Below are 17764 nucleotides of genomic sequence, written 5' to 3' on the forward strand. Positions count from 1 at the left end.
ATGCAAACAATTCCCACAAACACACCCCCACACTCCATCTCTTTTTAATGGCCAATATTTAATGGATAATACAAACAGACTTACAAAATGGTAGAGTTAAAAAATAGTCCCGCAATAATCCAGAACAGTGGTTCCAAAGTTTTGTTTAAATCACAGAGACTCTGTTTAAAGGAAATTTTATGGAAATTCAGTGTGTAAAACACTCAGCTGGTGTGATTGAAGAGGACAGTAGAGTTGAAATCTCCCCTGTCCCTGCCTATATTCCATCCCATCTGCCCACCCAGTAAATGTCCATCACACCTTCCTAGCCTGACCCTAAGGAAGCTTCACAGAACCCTGGAGTATCAGCTAAAACTTCCCACATCCATTCAACTGCTTCATATCATAATCAATGAAAGTGAGCAGAAAAACATGCACACAATGTCCAGAGCCAGTGTTTGTGGGGGAGGGTAGGAGGAGAGAGCTGGGAATGTGGGCCTGAGTTCCAGCCCCCAGCTGGCTGCTAACCACCTGTCTGTGTGCCTGTTACCTAACCCCTCTGGATTCCGGCTTTCTCCTCTATACATGGAGGGAATGTATTGAATACTCTTTATGAAAAGTTGTTTTCAAGTCCCCAGTACTGTGGCACAAAGATTTCCTGGAAAAGTTCTCAAAAAATATGAGCTGCCTTCCCACAATTACAGATACTGCACGTAGTCAGGCCCAGAAATCACACTCTGAGTTTTCTGAAAGTCACACAAGAAGTTACAGCTTTAGCAGATGCTTCTGAAAGAATCAGACAACGTTGATCACACCTGCCGGACACAGCACCATTGGGTGACAGCCATGGTGCACAGAAACACTTAGAAGGGTGAGTAAAGGTGCACCTTTGGAAAGAATGTATCTCTGCTGAACTTGTGAGAAGGGCTCTCCACTTCTCAGCAGTCCACTACCTCTCTTTCATAACGTTCTAAGGAGAAAAAAAGAAGTTACTGCATCTGAAAGCCTCTGTGATTCCAATTAAACAAGAAGCTTTGATATGATGACTTTATAGGGAATGATAAACCACTAACTTAGGCACAAAATAATAGAAAAAGTCAGACATTTGTTTCCACTGAAGGCTTGTTGCCCAGCGGCAATGTCTAATAGATATAAAAACACATTAAAAATAAAACAATCCAGGGACCTCTCTGGTGTCCAGTGCTTTAGACGAAGCCTTCCAGTGTGGGGAGTGCAGGTTTGACCCCTGGTCAAGGAGCTAGGATCCCACATGCCTCATGGCCAGAAAACCAAAACATAAAACAGAAATAATATTATAACACATTCAATAATAACTTAAAAAAACAGTCTAACAAAACTTTCATTATATACCAAAACAATTTTCTTATGATGAGTAAAGCAAAATTAGGCATCCAAAAATAATGTTTTTGGTTTAAAAATCAGGGTAACCACCAGATGTCACTAGAGTACCAACAGCTACTCTGTTGTGCCCTTTCTCCTCTCTTAAGACTTGACATATTACAGGCATCCTGGGACTAAGCCACCAGTCTGGTGTGTTTAGTGGGGAAATGAAATTTCCATAGAGCTTAGTGTCCTTCCTGAACAGCTAGAAATTTCACTGTGCTAACCTTAAATTTCTTGCCTCTTTCCCATGTTACTTTCTGTCACAGCTATAGGGGCCAAATCTCTAATATCTACTGTGCTATTGCATGCAAATAGCATCAGTTTTTGGAGCGAGATAGCAAAGAAATCAGAGAGGGCAATGGCATCCTACTCCAGTACTCTTGCCTGGAAAATCCCATGGACGGAGGAGCCTGGTAGGCTGCAGTCCATGGGGTCGCTAAGAGTTGGACACGACTGAGCGAATTCACTTTCCCTTTTCACTTTCAAGCGTTGGAGAAGGAAATGGCAACCTACTCCAGTGTCCTTGCCTGGAGGATCCCAGGATCGGGGGAGCCTGGTGGGCTGCCGTCTATGGGGTCGCACAGAGTCGGACACGACTGAAGTGACTTAGCAGCAGCAGCAGCAGCAAAGAAATGCTACGAAGTGTGCAACCTTTGCCTTCAAGCTGTGTGGGAAGCTTCTAGCTAACCATTTTGAGAAGGATCCAAGCCAAGGCTGCTGTAGGAACCAAGAGAGTCCCTTGAGGTGATACTGACTGTAGAAATGTGTTAATTTAGCTTTTGAAAAAAGAAAGCTATTAGAAGCAGATCATGGGGTGAAGATGGCCAGCCCATTGGTATAAGAGGCTGAAGATGCCCTTGAAAGGAAGGGTAGTTGTCGACATCCGTTGCTTTCGCCTGCTTTGCTATGACTCTCCCCTTCTTAGACTAGCATCTCATTCTCCTTCAGGGCATCACCCTTCTCCTCCTTCTCCACTATGTGGGTGTAAGCAGGACTGACTTGGCATTAATCTCAGGGCTGGGAAAATGAGCCAGACATGGTCACAGTGATCAGTTCAGGGAAAGCACCTGTGAAAAAAGGCATGGCTTACCACCACTCTAGCAAGTTTAGCAGAAAAATTGGCTTATTAAAGGCTTTCAGGTAGCTCACAGAAGATCTAGGAGGACCAAAGTTAGGTTCAGAACTTCAGGATTATTCCAGAGAAGCCAACCTACTGCTGCCTTTGGACCATACTCTGTATTGTGGACTTCTGATGCCAGGTATCACACATCAGAGGCTCTGCAAATGGCTACAGCACATGACTGAACCACAGCCGGTAGGGAGATGGATGGGGAATGTCTGGCTTTTCCCTTCAATAAGTGAGCATCACAATTAACCCTAACTAGTAAGACTATCTGGAGAAGGCAATGGCACCCCACTCCAGCACTCTTGCCTGGAAAATCCCATGGATGGAGGAGCCTGGGGGCTGCAGTCCATGGGGTCACTAAGAGTCGGATACAACTGAAGCTACTTAGCAGCAGCAGCAGCAGCAGTAAGACTATCTGAAAATACTAAGAAACCCAAAACTATGACAAGTGTCCCCAGTAAGTAGTAAGTACATAATCCATGCTGAGGTTTTGAGAGCCAATCCTGGGACTCGCTGCCATCAGTAGAAATGTTCTATTCCTCTGGGGTAACATACATTGTTAGAATGTAAGCCGGCATCTTCTGGTGGCATCTCTGCAATGGCACAAGAATCTGCCTGAAAATCTGGTTAACACAGAAGAAAACAGAGTTGAGTTGGAGAAATGAAGTATTGGATGTAGCTGACCTGGAAGACAGACACCCATGGATTTTCAATGCTATGAGCCAATAAACTCCTTTTTTGAAGTTTGTAAGCTTTTATTTCTTGCAACCAAGATTCCTGACCACAGCAAGGGTCTGTCAGAATTTCTGTGCCTCTGGGCTAGCTGTGTATCTATTCCACTGCGACTGGGATGGAAGAGACCACCCCCTGCTATAAGTAGCAGGAAGATCCCCTATTTAATGCCTCTTATAACTCTCCAAAATTTCTACGGGAAATCTTCAGTTCAGTTCAGTCACTCAGTTGCGTCCAACTCTTTGCGACCCCATGAATTGCAGCACACCAGGCCTCCCTGTCCATCACCAACTCCTGGAGTTCACTCAAACTCACGTCCATCGAGTTGGCGATGCCATCCAGCCATCTCATCCTCTGTCATCCCCTTCTCCTTCTGCCCCCAATCTCTCCCAGCATCAGAGTCTTTTCCATTGAGTCAACTCTTCCCATGAGGTGGCCAAAGTATTGGAGTTTCAGCCTTAGCATCAATCCTTCCAATGAACACCCAGGACTGATCTCCTTTAGAATGGACTGGTTGGATCTCCTTGCAGTTCAAGGGACTCGCAAGAGTCTTCTCCAACATCACAGTTCAAAAGCACCAATTCTTTGGTGCTCAGCTTTCTTCACAGTCCAACTCTCATATCCATACATGACCACTGGGAAAACCATAGCCTTGACTAGATGAACCTTTGTTGGCAAAGTAATGTCTCTGCTTTTGAATATGCTATCTAGGTTGGTCATAACTGTCCTTCCAAGGAATAAGCATCTTTTAATTCCATGGCTGAAATCACCAGCTGCAGTGATTTCGGAGCCCAAAAAAATAAAGTCTGACACTGTTTCCACTGTTTCCCCATCTATTTCCCATGAAGTGATGGGACCAGATGCCATGATCTTCATTTTCTGAATGTTGAGCTTTGAGCTTTAAGCCAACGTTTTCACTCTCCTCTTTCACTTTCACTAAGAGGCTTTTTAGTTCCTCTTCACTTTCTGCCATAAATGTGGTATCTTCTGCATATCTGAGGTTATTGATCTTTCTCCTGGCAATCTTGATTCCAGCTTGTATTTCCTCCAGTCCAGCATTTCTCATGATGTACTCTGCATAGAAGTTAAATAAGCAGGGTGACAATATACAGCCTTGACGAGCTGCTTTTCCTATTTGGAACCAGTCTGTTGTTCCATGTCCAGTTCTAACTGTTGCTTCCTGACCTGCATATAGGTTTCTCAAGAGGCAGGTCCGGTGGTCTGGTATTCCCATCACTTTCAGAATTTTCCACAGTTTGTTGTGATCCACACAGTCAAAGGCTTTGGCATAGTCAATAAAGCAGAAATAGATGCTTTTCTGGAACTCTTTGCTTTTTCCATGATCCAGCGGATGTTGGCAATTTGATTTCTGGTTCCTCTGTCTCTTCTAAAACCAGCTTGAACATCTGGAAGTTCACGGTTCACATATTGCTGAAGCCTTGCTTGAAGAATTTTGAGCATTACTTTACTAGCGTGTGAGATGAGTGTAATTGTGTGGTAGTTTGAGCATTCTTTGGCATTGCCTTTCTTTGGGATTGGAATGAAAACTGACCTTTTCCAGTCCTATGGCCACTGCTGAGTTTTCCAAATTTTCTGGCATATTGAGTGTAGCACTTTCACAGCATCATCTTTCAGGATTTGAAATAGCTCAGCTGGGGAAATCTTAGACCACTAGATTTTCTAAAGCCATTTTTCTATATTTTCTAAGAACTCTAGATTTTCTAGAAGCTCTGGACACTCCTCCCAGCCTAGTTCCAGATTCTGGTACCCAACAACACAACAGCCTTCAACTACTCACAATTTTTTTTAAAAAATATTTAATGTTGTTTAATGCCTTCCTCACTTTAGTCATCTGTTCCCTGGGTCTAGAATGTCCTTATACCACTAGCCCCTCACCCTCTTACCTCCCACATATATGTATCATTGTTGTCCCTAAAACTTTGATTCAATTTCAAAAACAAAGCTTGGGGACTATCTCCTCCAAGAAGACTTCCATGCCCACCCAGTTACATGGGATAAGAATGAACTTATAGTAAGGGCAAAGTCAGAGAAGGCAATGGCACCCCACTCCAGTACTCTTGCCTGGAAAATCCCATGGATGGAGGAGCCTGGTGGGCTGCAGTCCATGGGGTCACTAGGAGTTAAACACGACTGAGCGACTTCACTTTCACTTTTCACTTTCATGCATTGGAAAAGGAAATGGCAACCCACTCCAGTGTTTTTGCCTGGAGAATCCCAGGGATGGGGGATCCTGGTGGGCTGCCATCTCTGGTGTTGCACAGAGTCGGACACGACTGAAGCGACTTAGCAGCAGCAGCAGCAGCAAGGGCAAAGGAGCCTTCAGAGCAAATCAGAGAGTAAATGTGAGTATACAAAGAGCAAGCCCTAGAAGTTGTGAAGGCATAATTCAGCCCAGCACTCCAGACATTTAAGCCAAAATTTAAAATGAAATATAACACTATAGAAATCAAACCTGTTGTTTTCTACTGGCTACAGTCAATGACAATAGCTGCTGCTGCTGCTGCTGCTAAGTCGCTTTAGTCGTGTCCAACTCTGTGTGACCCCATAGACGGCAGCCCACCAGGCTCCCCTGTCCCTGGGACTCTCCAGGTAAGAACACTGGAGTGGGTTGCCATTTCCTTCTCCCATGCATGAAAGTGAAAAGTGAAAGTGAAGTCGCTCAGTCGTGCCCGACTCTTAGCAACCCCATGGACTGCAGCCTACCAGGCTCCTCTGTCCATGGGATTTTCCAGGCGAGAGTACTGGAGTGGGGTGCCATTGCCTTGATCCTACTCAATAACTGATTTTTAAAAATTGCAAGCATTACTCACCTTTAACAAATCCATCCCATTCTCCTATAGTTCATGTTTGTATATACATCTGCAGGTAGATCTGGTGGGAAATCCTCCAGAACACCAAAGGCCTTATACTCATAATGTCTAGTTGGCTGTATAAACAGAACCGGCAGATGCAGACTATTTATTTCCAAGCTGAAATTACACAGCATACAAAAAACAGTTGGTCATGCAGCACCACTATGGCACACCTCCCCTATGGCTTTGATGACACAATGGTGAAAAAAACAGATGAGAATCCTGTTTTCATAGGTCTTATGTTTGGCTTTAGGCATTGGTGGTGGTGAGAGCTATAATCACCATCCAGGTAACTTAAGTAGGACAAAAGAGGGTTCCTAGATGGCTCAGTGGTAAAGAATCCACCTGACAATGCAGGAGTTCAATCCCTGGGTTAGGAAAATCCCCTGGAAAAGGAAATGGCCACCCACTCCAGCATTCTTGCCTGGAGAATCAATCCCCTGGACAGAGGAGCCTGGCGGGCTATAGTCCACAGGGTTGCAAGGAGTCAGACATGATGGAGCAACTAAACACAGCACAGCACATCTGAAACTCTACACCCTCTGTTACAGAAAGTTCCACCTCCTTCTTTCCACTAAGGAATTTAGAAAAAAAAAATTATTAACTTTCTGGGACTTTCTACATTCTTGGCCCTGATCAAACAATTAGGAATAGGCTTATAATGTCTTGGCCAAAAATTTTGTTCACGTTTTCCCATGGAATGGTAAGGAAAAATTCAAACAAACTCTTTGGTCAAACAATACTTGGCTTTTCGGTTTGGAATATATTTCTCTTGGTGATCTGTCAGTGTCACTGTGATAACCATGTATTCTGCATTTGAAGTTTTCCAATCACTTTCAGTTCAGTTCAGTCAGTCATTCAGTCATTTCTGACTTTTTGCAACCCCATGGACTGCAGCACACCAGGCCTCCCTGTCCATCACCAGCTCCTGGAGTTTACTCAAACTCATGTCCATTGAGTCAGTGATGCCATCCAACCATCTCATCCTGTCATCCCCTTCTCCTCCCGCCTTCAATCTTTCCCAGCATCAGGGTCTTTTACAATGAGTCAGTCATTCGCATCAGGTGACCAAAGTATTGGAGTTTCAGCTTCAGCATCAGTCCTTCCAATATTCAGGACTGATTTCCTTTAGGATGGACTGGTTGGATCACCTTGCAGTCCAAGGGACTCTCAAGTTTTCTCCAACACCACAGTTCAAAAGCAACAATTCTTCAGTGCTCAGCTTTCTTTATAGTCCAACTCACATCCATACACGACTACTGGAAAAACCATAGCTTTGACTCTGCGGACTTTTGTTGGCAAAGTAATGTCTCTGCTTTTTAATATGCTGTCTAGGTTGCTCATAGCTTTTCTTCCAAGGAGCGAATGTCTTTTAATTTGACCTGCTATAAATTCTTTCAATAATACTAACATTTATTTCTCTAAAGACAGTGTAGTTTCCAGTTTTAGATTCATTATCTCCTGTAATCTCAACAAAGATCTGTGGTATTGACCAGGGCTTGGGATAGCCAGAAAGAGGGTGACATCAGCCCCTTCTTCCCAAATGTCTGTTAATTTAGGTCTAGTCTCTTCACACATTTACTCCAAGCCATTGTTCCAAATCATAAGTTAATGATTCCAATAAAGACAGCACAGAATATTAGAGTTGTAAAGGATCTTAGACGCTTATGTAAAATATGTCATTGCCTAGCCAAGAGCAAGGCAATGACATTCTTGGTGGCAAAGCCTGATGAGAAACTGTTCCTCCCAGTTTCCAAGCCAGGGTTCCTGCCTTAAACCACCAGGATGGCCCTTCCACTGAGATGATCCCCTGAATCCTCCAGCCTAGTGTGTTTGTCCAATAGGCCTCCAACAGCTAGAAGAGGTATTTTTTAGGTGTTGCTTCTGGGGTCTTGAGACAAGGACCAAAGAAAAGGCAGGAATGGAGTAAGGATGAAGTAAGAATATTATTACCTTAAGTGAATTAGGCTGTGTTTTCTTTTCTCATATTATTCCAGAGTCATTTCAAAATTCCCGTAGCCAAGAATACAGCATGGCAGTTATAGAAGGAGCTTAGAGTTACAGCCCAGATATGTTCTAAACTCTTCCACCTGCTTGCCTTGCTTTCCTCAGCTGCAAAGTGGGTCTGAAAAGAGTTTCTACATAGAGGAATGATTGTGAAGGTTAAGTTAGGTAGTCCATCTAAAGCTTTTACTTTGGTGGCTAGTACATTACAAGTAACTAGTATGTATTATATATCATTTTCACTAACAGTGTAGGTATAAAAATGATCTTCTTTTGTCAGATTAAAGAACTGGAGATCAGAACTGTAGCATAATGCCCATGTGAGGAGAACTAACATCTTTGGAGCACCTGCTCTAAGCTCATAACTGTGCTGGGAGGTAAATACTCACAATGATGAAATAAGCATCTCATTACCTCCACTGTTTCAGGAAAGAAACAGAGGGGATATGGAGGCATGTTTAAGGAATTTGGTATTGTCGTCATTAATTTTTGAGATGCTCTGCTGTTTTATCTAATTTGTCTAAAAATCAGTCTGAATATTTATTACCAGTAGTGGTTCAAGTGCATTAAAAAACTGCATTTTTTTCAACTGCATTCATAGGGTTAACATATATTTAGAGAAACAAAACTGCCTCTGAGACACTTATTTGTCCTAAGCAGAATAAATTCTGTAAAAGCTAATGCATTTACTTATGATAAATGTTAAAATCTCATAATGTTGGCATTTGATATTTGCAATTACTCCACAGGATAAATTCCTACAATGGGGTAATCCCAATTCTCCTACCCCCAGCCCACAGCCTGACCTGGAGAAAGGCACTATTCATTCTTTTCAATTATCGTGTACTTTACACGATACTTTACATCACTTACTACTTGTGATTCATCAAGGCACTTGATGACTCACATCTCTCTAATCCTGTAATGCAACTCGAGTGTGCACTGAATTCTATTTGCCTCTCATAGAAGAGTTCATCTCCATTTCTGCAGAGGCCAGGAAGCCTCTCCGATCTACCACTGTGGGAGCTGTCCACTGTCAGCCTTCTGTGACAAGTTACAGACTCAGATGGTATGAAAAGTAAGCATTTTTCACCAACCAGAATCACACCCAATAGCAGGTGTCAAAGCTGCAGCTGCCACTGGAAAGTGTGTATCATGACTGTATGAAGAAAGATGACTAAATCTGATTCAATATTTAAGGTCTTTCCAAAAACACATGACAGGTTTAACCTGAAGGACTACAGAGAACTAGTAAGATAACAGTGATAGCTAATGTTCATTGAGTGCCTACTGAATACCAGGCACTGGGCAGAGTGCTTCACAGGGGTCATCCCACTTAACTTTGGGGAAATTAGGTAGATCAGATCAGATCAGTCGCTCAGTCGTGTCTGACTGTTTGCGACCCCATGAATCGCAGCACTCCAGGCCTCCCTGTCCATCACCAACTCCCGGAGTTCACTCAGACTCATGTCCATCGATTCAGTGATGCCATCCAGCCATCCCATCCTCTGTCGTCCCCTTCTCCTCTTGCCCCCAATCCCTCCCAGCATCAGAGTCTTTTCCAATGAGTCAACTCTTCACATGAGGTGGCCAAAGTACTGGAGTTTCAGCTTTAGCATCATTCCTTCCAAGGAAATCCCAGGGCTGATCTCCTTTAGAATGGACTGGTTGGATCTCCTTGCAGTCCAAGAAATTAGGTGGAGGGATAAGCAAAATCCCACACATCTGTCTCCAGGTATAAGCCTGTCTTTCACGGATCCTTGCATGAAGGTCACAGGAGGTGGCTCTTACCTTGGATGTGGGGTCTCTCTTCACGGCTGCTCCAGCACAGGGCAGCTACTGCCCCTTACCTCTGAGGCAGGGTAGCTCCTCTCGGCCACTGCCCCTGCTCTTGGGCACGGGGTGATTGCAGCTGTGGAATTAAAAGACGCTTCCTTGTTGGAAGAAAAGTTATGACCAACCTAGACAGCATATTAAAAAGCAGAGACATTACTTTGCTGACAAAGGTCCGTCTAGTCAAGGCTATGGTTTTTCCAGTGGTCATGTGTGGATGTGAGAGTTGGACTATAAAGAAAGCTGAGTATCGAAGAATTGATGCTTTTGAACTGTGGTGTTGGAGAGGACTCTTGAGAGTCCCTTGTACAGCAAGGAGATCCAACCAGTCCATCCTAAAGGAGATCAGTCCTGGGTGTTTATTGGAAGGACTGATGTTGAAGCTGAAATTCCAATACTTTGGCCACCTCATGCGAAGAGTTGACTCATTTGAAAAGACCCTGATTCGGGGAAAGATTGAGGGCAGGAGGAGAAAGGGACGACAGAGGATGAGATGGTTGGATGGCATCACTGACTCGATAGACATGGGTTTGGGTGGACTCCAGGAGTTGGTGATGGACAAGGAGGCCTGGCATGCTGCGGTTCATGGGGTCGCAAAGAGTCAGACACGATTGAGTGACTGAACTGAACTGAACCATTCAGCAGTCTTTCAGGATCTATTGTGTGCGTGTGTTTTGCTAAGCCTCGGTGATGCCTGATGAACAAGACAAACTTCATGCCTTCCATAAGCTTTAAGACAACGTAATAGGCACTTTTTATATTCTATGTAGATGCTCTGACTTCTTGACCTATACCACTTTTTTCCCCTTAAATGCTTATTTTAGCATTTTTTTCCAAAGCAAGGCTGCTGCTGATGAATTCCCTCAGTTTTTATTTGTCTGAAAAAGTTTTTATTTCTTTTTCAATTTTGCAGGGCTGTTTCATTGGCTGTAGAGTTTTAAGGTCAGTGGTTTGTTCTTTCAAAATATTATATATTTCATTCCACCCTCTTTTTTGCAGGGTGGTTTCTAATGAGATGTCTCAGTTCAGTCACTCAGTTGTTTCCAACTCTTTGAGACCCCATGGACTGCAGCACGCCAGGCTTCCCTGTTCATCACCAACTCCTGGAGCTTGCTCAAACCATGTCTACTGAGTCAGTGATGCCATCCAACCATCTCATCCTCTGTCCTCTCCTTCTCCTCCTGCCTTCAATCTTTCCCAGAATCAGGGTCTTTTCCAATGAGTCAGTTCTCTGCATCAGGTAGCCAAAATATTGGAACTTCAGTTTCAGCACCAGTACTTTCAAAGGTTGATTTCCTTTGAGATAGACTAGTTTAATCTCCTTGCTCAGGGAGACTCTCAAGTGTTTTCTCCAGCCACACAGTTTGAAAGCATCAATTCTTCAGCACTCTGCCTTCTTTAAGGTCCAACTCTCACAGGCATATATGACTACTGTTAATAAATGAATACCCAGAAGAACTGTACAAAAAAGATCTTAATGACCTGGATGATCATGATGGTGCTGTCACTCACCCAGGGAAAAACATTCTGGAGTGCAAAGTCAACTGGGCCTTAGGAAGCACTGTTGTCAATAAAGCTAATGGTGGCAACGGAATTCCAGTAGTATTTACAGTCCTGAAAAGTTGATGCTATCAAAGTGCTGCACTCAGCATTTCAGCCTATTTGGAAAACCCACCAGTGGCCACAGGACCGGAAAAGGTCAATCCTCATCCCAATTCCCAAGAAGGGAGGTACTAAAGAATGTTCACACCACCAGAAAACTGCACTAATCTCACATGCTAGTAAGGTTATGCTCAAAATCCTGCACGTGAGGCTTAAGCATTATGTGAACCATGAACTTCCAGATGTCCAAGTTGGGTTTAGAAAAGGCATAGGAACCAGAGATCAAATTGCCAACGTTCTCTGGATCACAGAGAAAGCAAGGGAATTCCAGAAGAACATTTACCTCTGTTTCATTGACTACACTAAAGTCTTGAACTGTGTGGATCATAACAAACTGAGGAAAATTCTTAAAGAGAGGGGAATACCAGACCATCTTACCTGTCTCCTGAGAAACCTGTATGCCAGTCAAAAAGCAACAGTTAGAACTCTATATGGAACAACTGACTAGTTCAGGATTGAGAAAGGAGTACTACAAGGCTGTTTATTGTCACCCTGTTTATTTAACTTATAAGCAGAGCACATCATGAGAAATGCTGGGCTGGATGAGTCACAAACTAGAATCAAGATTACCAGGAGAAATATCAACAACTTCAGATATGTGGATAATACCACTCTAAGAAAGAGAAGAGGGGCTAAAGAACGTCTTGATGAAGATGAAGGGGAGTATGAAAAAAAAAAAAAACCAGCTTAAAGCTAAATATTAAATAAACTCAGATCACGGCATCTGGCCCCATCACTTCATGGCAAAGAGAAGGGGAGAAGAAGTATCATTTAAGTACCATAAAATTTATTCATTTTAAGTGTACAATTCAATGATTTTTAGTAAATTTATGAAGTCATGCATCCTTCCACAGGCTTCCTAGGTGACTCAGTGGTAAAGAAGCTGCCTGCCAATGCACGAGACACAGGAGATAGGATTCGATCTCTGGGCCGGGAATGTCCCCTGGATTAGGAAATGGCAACCCACTCCATTATTCTTGCCTTAAAAATTCCATGGAGAGAGGAGCTTAGGGGTTACAGCAGAGAGGGTCACAAAGAGTCAGACATGACTGACTGACTGAGGATCCTTCCCCAAGTCTAATTTTAGAACATTTGTGTTATCCCCAAAGAAACCTCTTGTTCATTTGTAGTCAACTCCTTATTCCCAATCACAAACACCAAGCCACTTCCTGTCTCTACAGATTTACCTTCTCCAGATATTTCTCAGAATTTCTTTAAACCTCAGCTTCCTTATCTAGAAAACAAGAAGAAGAAGAAGAAGGAGAAGGATGGGAAAAGAAGTAAAATCCCAGCTCTCAAGCCAGACCCACAGAATCAGAAACTGGGAGTGGGGTCTCACTGTGAATTTTAACAGGTCCTGCAGGTGATTCTTATGCACCAGCATTTCAGGCACACACAAAAGGAGGGAGGATGGAATAATAAATATCTATTTGAAAGAAGAGTTCTTCCAAAGGATCTTCCAAACTCCATGCCAGCTCAATTCAATTTGTAGCTCTAGGGTAGGTCTTGGTGATGTCCTTAGAGACCACCAGGCAATTCTAATGTGATTGAGCTTTGAGGAACACTCTCTGGTCCATTTCTCTTCCAGATATTTGTGGAATAAATCTCTCATCACGTCTATCTCCACTCCAGTGTTATCTCTGGAAAAGGGGTTTTCCAGATACCCTTTGTCTGAAGTACATCACATCATCCATGGATACCCCCTCTGCCATAGCCCCTCTTTTATCCCACTATACTTTTTTTGTCAGTTTCCCTGGTGGCTCCGATGGTAAAGAATCTGCCTGCAATGTTGGAGACCTGGGTTCCATCCCTAGGTCGGGAAGATCTTCTGGAGAAGGGAATGGCAACCCACTTTAGTATTCTTGCCTGGAGAATTCCATGGACAGAGGAGCCTGGAGGGCTGCAGTCCATGGAGTCACAGAGTTGGACATGACTGAGTGACTAACACTTTCACTTTCTTTGTAGTATTTTTCAGCTGCCATTTCATTATAGTCTATGAGTTTATTCCCATCAATGAATGTGGCTCATTGTTCGAGAAGCTCATTCACTGAACCAGGAGCTCCAACTTCCTGCTCCCTGCTTATGCCCAGTGCCTGTCAAGACACTACTACATGGGAGGCATGCAGTGAATATCTCCTGAATAAATGAATAATATGGAATGCAGCAGAGATTTTATCCAAGAATATCTGCCTCTAAAAGCAATGTTCTTCCTGCCATATCATGTTGGATAGCACATAGTAGCTTTGCTCTAGCTTTGCTTAGCTTCTGGAAAGAGAATGTACTTCTGAATTGAAGCAAGCTGTATATTTGGTATTGAGCTTATCAAAGTAGACTGGTTCATGCATAGTTACTAATTATGAGGTATTGTGTGGCTCATTTAATAACTCTGGGTCTTATTGCCATCTATAAAATAGGAAAATAAATGCATCTATGCCTATCATATTGATTTGTTGAGAGGGATAAATGAAGCTTCTATGTAATAGTATTTTGTATGTTAAAACACCAACTAAAGATAAGTTATTACCATTACAATATAGGGAGAAAGAAAGAGAAAGTGAGAAAAAGAAAAAAAAAACTAGAAAAATGAGAAGGTGATAGTATAGGGCAGAAGGTATGGAAGAGACTTTCTGAATCTAAAATTATATGGTTTAATAGAAAAATAGAAAATGAAATGGTATAAAAATGTATGTAAAACATAGTAATTGTCCAAAATCAAGATTCAGAATTATTTACATCTACTAAGAAGAAGCCATAATCTTCTTCATTTTAAAATCTAATTTGTTGGGGAGGTCCTAAGATGGCAGAGGAATAGGACGGAGAGACCACTTTCTTTGCCACAAGCTCATTGAAAGAACATCTGAATGCTGAGCAAATTCCACAAAACAATTTCTGAATGCTGGCAGAGGACATCAGGCACCCAGAAAGGCTGCCCGTTTTCTTCAAAAGGAATTAGGACAAAATATAAAAGATAAAAAGAGAGACAAAAGAGGTGGGGATGGAGATCTGTCCCGGGAAGGGAGTCTTAAAAGAGAAGTTTCCAAACACCAGGAAACACTCTCACCAGCGGGTCTGTGGGGAATCTTGGAATCTCAGAGGGCAACATAACCAGGAGGAAAAATAAATAAATAAATAATTAAAACCCACAGACTATGTGCCTAACAACTCCCAGGGCTCACAGCCGCCACCAGCAAGCAGGGCTGAACAGGGAGGCGTGGGCTGCATTGCTTAGGGTAAGGACTGAGCCTGAATGCCCTTAAGGAAATCTGAGGGAACTAACATAAGATAGCAACCCAAACTGTGGGATAGCCAGAGAGAGAAAAAAAAAAAAAAGAGAGAGAGAGAGAGAGAGAGAGAAGAGAGAGAACTATCCTGGGAAAAGCCCTAACCTGAGGCACTGCCAGGCCCACTCACAGAACAAAGGACTGAGTGCTAGCTGTGGACCGGCCCATCCCCTGCCAGAGACAGTCAGGCAAGGGCAGCCAGAGCTGGAAAGGGGCAATCACAGCCCCAGAGAGGCATCCTCTACCAAACTGCAAACAAGCTCCATTGCTAACCGAGAGTTCTTAGGATTCTGGACAGTTGACATCCACCGGGAGGGTCTCAGCCAGAGATCAGATCCCCAGAAGAGACTCACGGCACACCTGAGAAGACGCACCCATTGTACACCCACAAAACCAAGAGGCTGGGACGGGGAGGCGATAAGACACACCACCCACCTGGGGGTGACTGCGCTCACCAAGCACCTGGTCACCTGAGCTGCTCGGACCTGGGAAGGGCACAAAACGCAGGCCCAACAGAGTCCACGCCTTTGGGGAGTACTCAAGAACCTGAACCTGAGTGGCTTAGACCTGGAAAGTGCACACAACCCAGGGCCCACCTCAGTTCCCAGCAGAGCAACCTAGAGCCTGAGAAGTGTAGACCATGAAAGCACACACGCCATGAGTGGGGGCAAACCCAGTGCAGCTGAAACACTGTGAGCACTCCCTACACATGCCAGTGATATTTGTTTGCAGTGTTCCTCCCTCCCCACAGCATGGCTGAACAAATGAGCCTAAATAAGTGGCCACCTTCGCCTCCTTGTGTCAGGGTGGAAATTAAACACTGAAGAGACCAGCAAACAGAAGAAGCTAAAATAAAGAGAGGGAACCATTTTGGAAGTGACAGGTGCAACAGATTAAAACCCTGTAGTTAGCACTGACTACATTGGAAGGAACCTATAGATCTTGAGAAGTATAAGCTGGATCAAGGAACTATCTGAAACTGAACTGACCCCACACTGTCCACAACAGAAATTCCTAGATATATTTTTACTATCATTTTTTTAATTAAAAAAAAATATTTTTAAGTCCTCTATTACTCCTTTAATTTTCATTTTTATAATCTACTATTACCTTGCAAAAAAAAAAGATCCTATTTTTAAAACAAACTTCATATATATATTTTATAATTTTGGTGACTTGTTTTGTTTTTTTAATATTGTATTTTTGAGAGTTTAACCTCTACTCTAGAGTTTTAATCTTTGTTTTTTGGTATTTGTTATCAATTTTGTACCTTTAAGAACCCAATCTTCAGTACCCATTTTTACTTAGGAGTGAGATTACTGGCTTGATTGCTCTCTCCCCCTTTTGATTCTCCTTTTTCTCCACCAGGTCACCTATATCTCCTCAATCCCTCTTCTCTTCTCTACTCAACTCTGTGAGTCTCTTTGGGTGTTCCAGGCTGTGGAGAATACTTAGGGAACCAATTACTGGCTGAATCTGTCTCTCTCCTTTTGACTCCCCCTTTCTCCTCCTGGTCACCTCTGTCTCCTTCCTCCCTCTTCTCTTCTCTATGTAATTCCGTGAACATCTCTGAGGGGTCCAGACTGTGGAGAGCACATATGGAATTGATTACTGTCTAGCTTGCTCTCTCCCCTTGAGCCCCCTCTTCTTCCCCTGGCCAACTCTATCTCCCTCCTCCTTATTCTCTTCTCCATCTAACTTGGTGAACCTCTCTGGGTGTCCCTCACTGTGAAGAAACTTTTCATAATTAACCTAGATGTTTTATCTTCAGTGCTGTATAGATGGAGAAGTCTTGAGGCTACTGTAAGAATAAGACTGAAAACCAGAGACAGGAGGCTTAAGTTCAAAACCTGAGAACATCAGAGAACTCCTGACTCCAGGGAACAGTAATGGATAAGAGCTCATCCAAAAGCCTCCATACCTACACTGAAACCAAGCACCACCCAAGAGCCAACAAGTTCCAGAGCAAGACATACCACACAAATTCTCCAGCAACACAGGAACATATCCTTGAGCTTCAATATACAGGCTGCCCAAAGTCACACAAAACCCACTGACATCTTAAAACTCACTTCTGGACACTTCATTGCACTCCAGAGAGAAGAAACACAGCTCCACCCACCAGAACACTGACACAAGCTTCCCTAACCAGGAAACCTTGACAAGCCACCCATCAAACCTCACCCACAGCGAGGAACCCCCACAATAAAGAAGAACCACAATCTGCCAGAATACAGAAAGGCCACCCCAAACATAGCAATATAAACAAGATGAAAATGCAGAGAAATACTCAGCAGGTAAAGGAACAGGATAAATTCCCACCAAACCAAACAAAAGAGAAAGAGATAGGAAATCTACCTGAAAAGGAATTCAGAATAATGATAGTGAAAATGATCCAAAATCTTGAAAACAAAATGGAGTTACAGATAAGTAGCCTGGAGACAAGGAATGAGAAGATGCAAGAAATGTTTAACAAGGAAGAAATAAAAAAGAGTCAATATATAATGAATAATGCAATAAATGGGATAAAAAACACTCTGGAGGGAACTAACAGTAGAATAATGGAGGCAGAAGATAGGGTAAGTGAGATAGAAGATAGAATGGTAGAAATAAATGAAGCGGAGAGGAAAAAAGAATTAAGAGAAATGAGGACAACCTCCGAGACCTCTGGGACAATGTGAAATGCCCCAACATTCGAATCATAGGAGTCCCAGAAGAAGAAGACAAAAAGAAAGACCATGAGAAAATACTTGAGGAGGTAATAGTTGAAAACTTCCCTAAAATGGGGAAGGAAATAGTCACCCAAGTCCAAGAAACCCAGAGAGTCCCAAACAGGATAAACCCAAGGCAAAACAGCCCAAGACACATAT

The 17764-nt window shown here is 43.1% G+C and overlaps 1 pseudogene; it reads right to left on the minus strand.

The window, feature by feature from the left end:
- LOC102413817 overlaps positions 1–17764 on the minus strand; it is a 101342-nt pseudogene that overhangs the window by 13394 nt on the left and 70184 nt on the right.

This window comes from Bubalus bubalis, chromosome 3, assembly GCF_019923935.1.
Source record: "Bubalus bubalis isolate 160015118507 breed Murrah chromosome 3, NDDB_SH_1, whole genome shotgun sequence".
NCBI classification, from domain to species: Eukaryota; Metazoa; Chordata; class Mammalia; order Artiodactyla; family Bovidae; genus Bubalus; species Bubalus bubalis.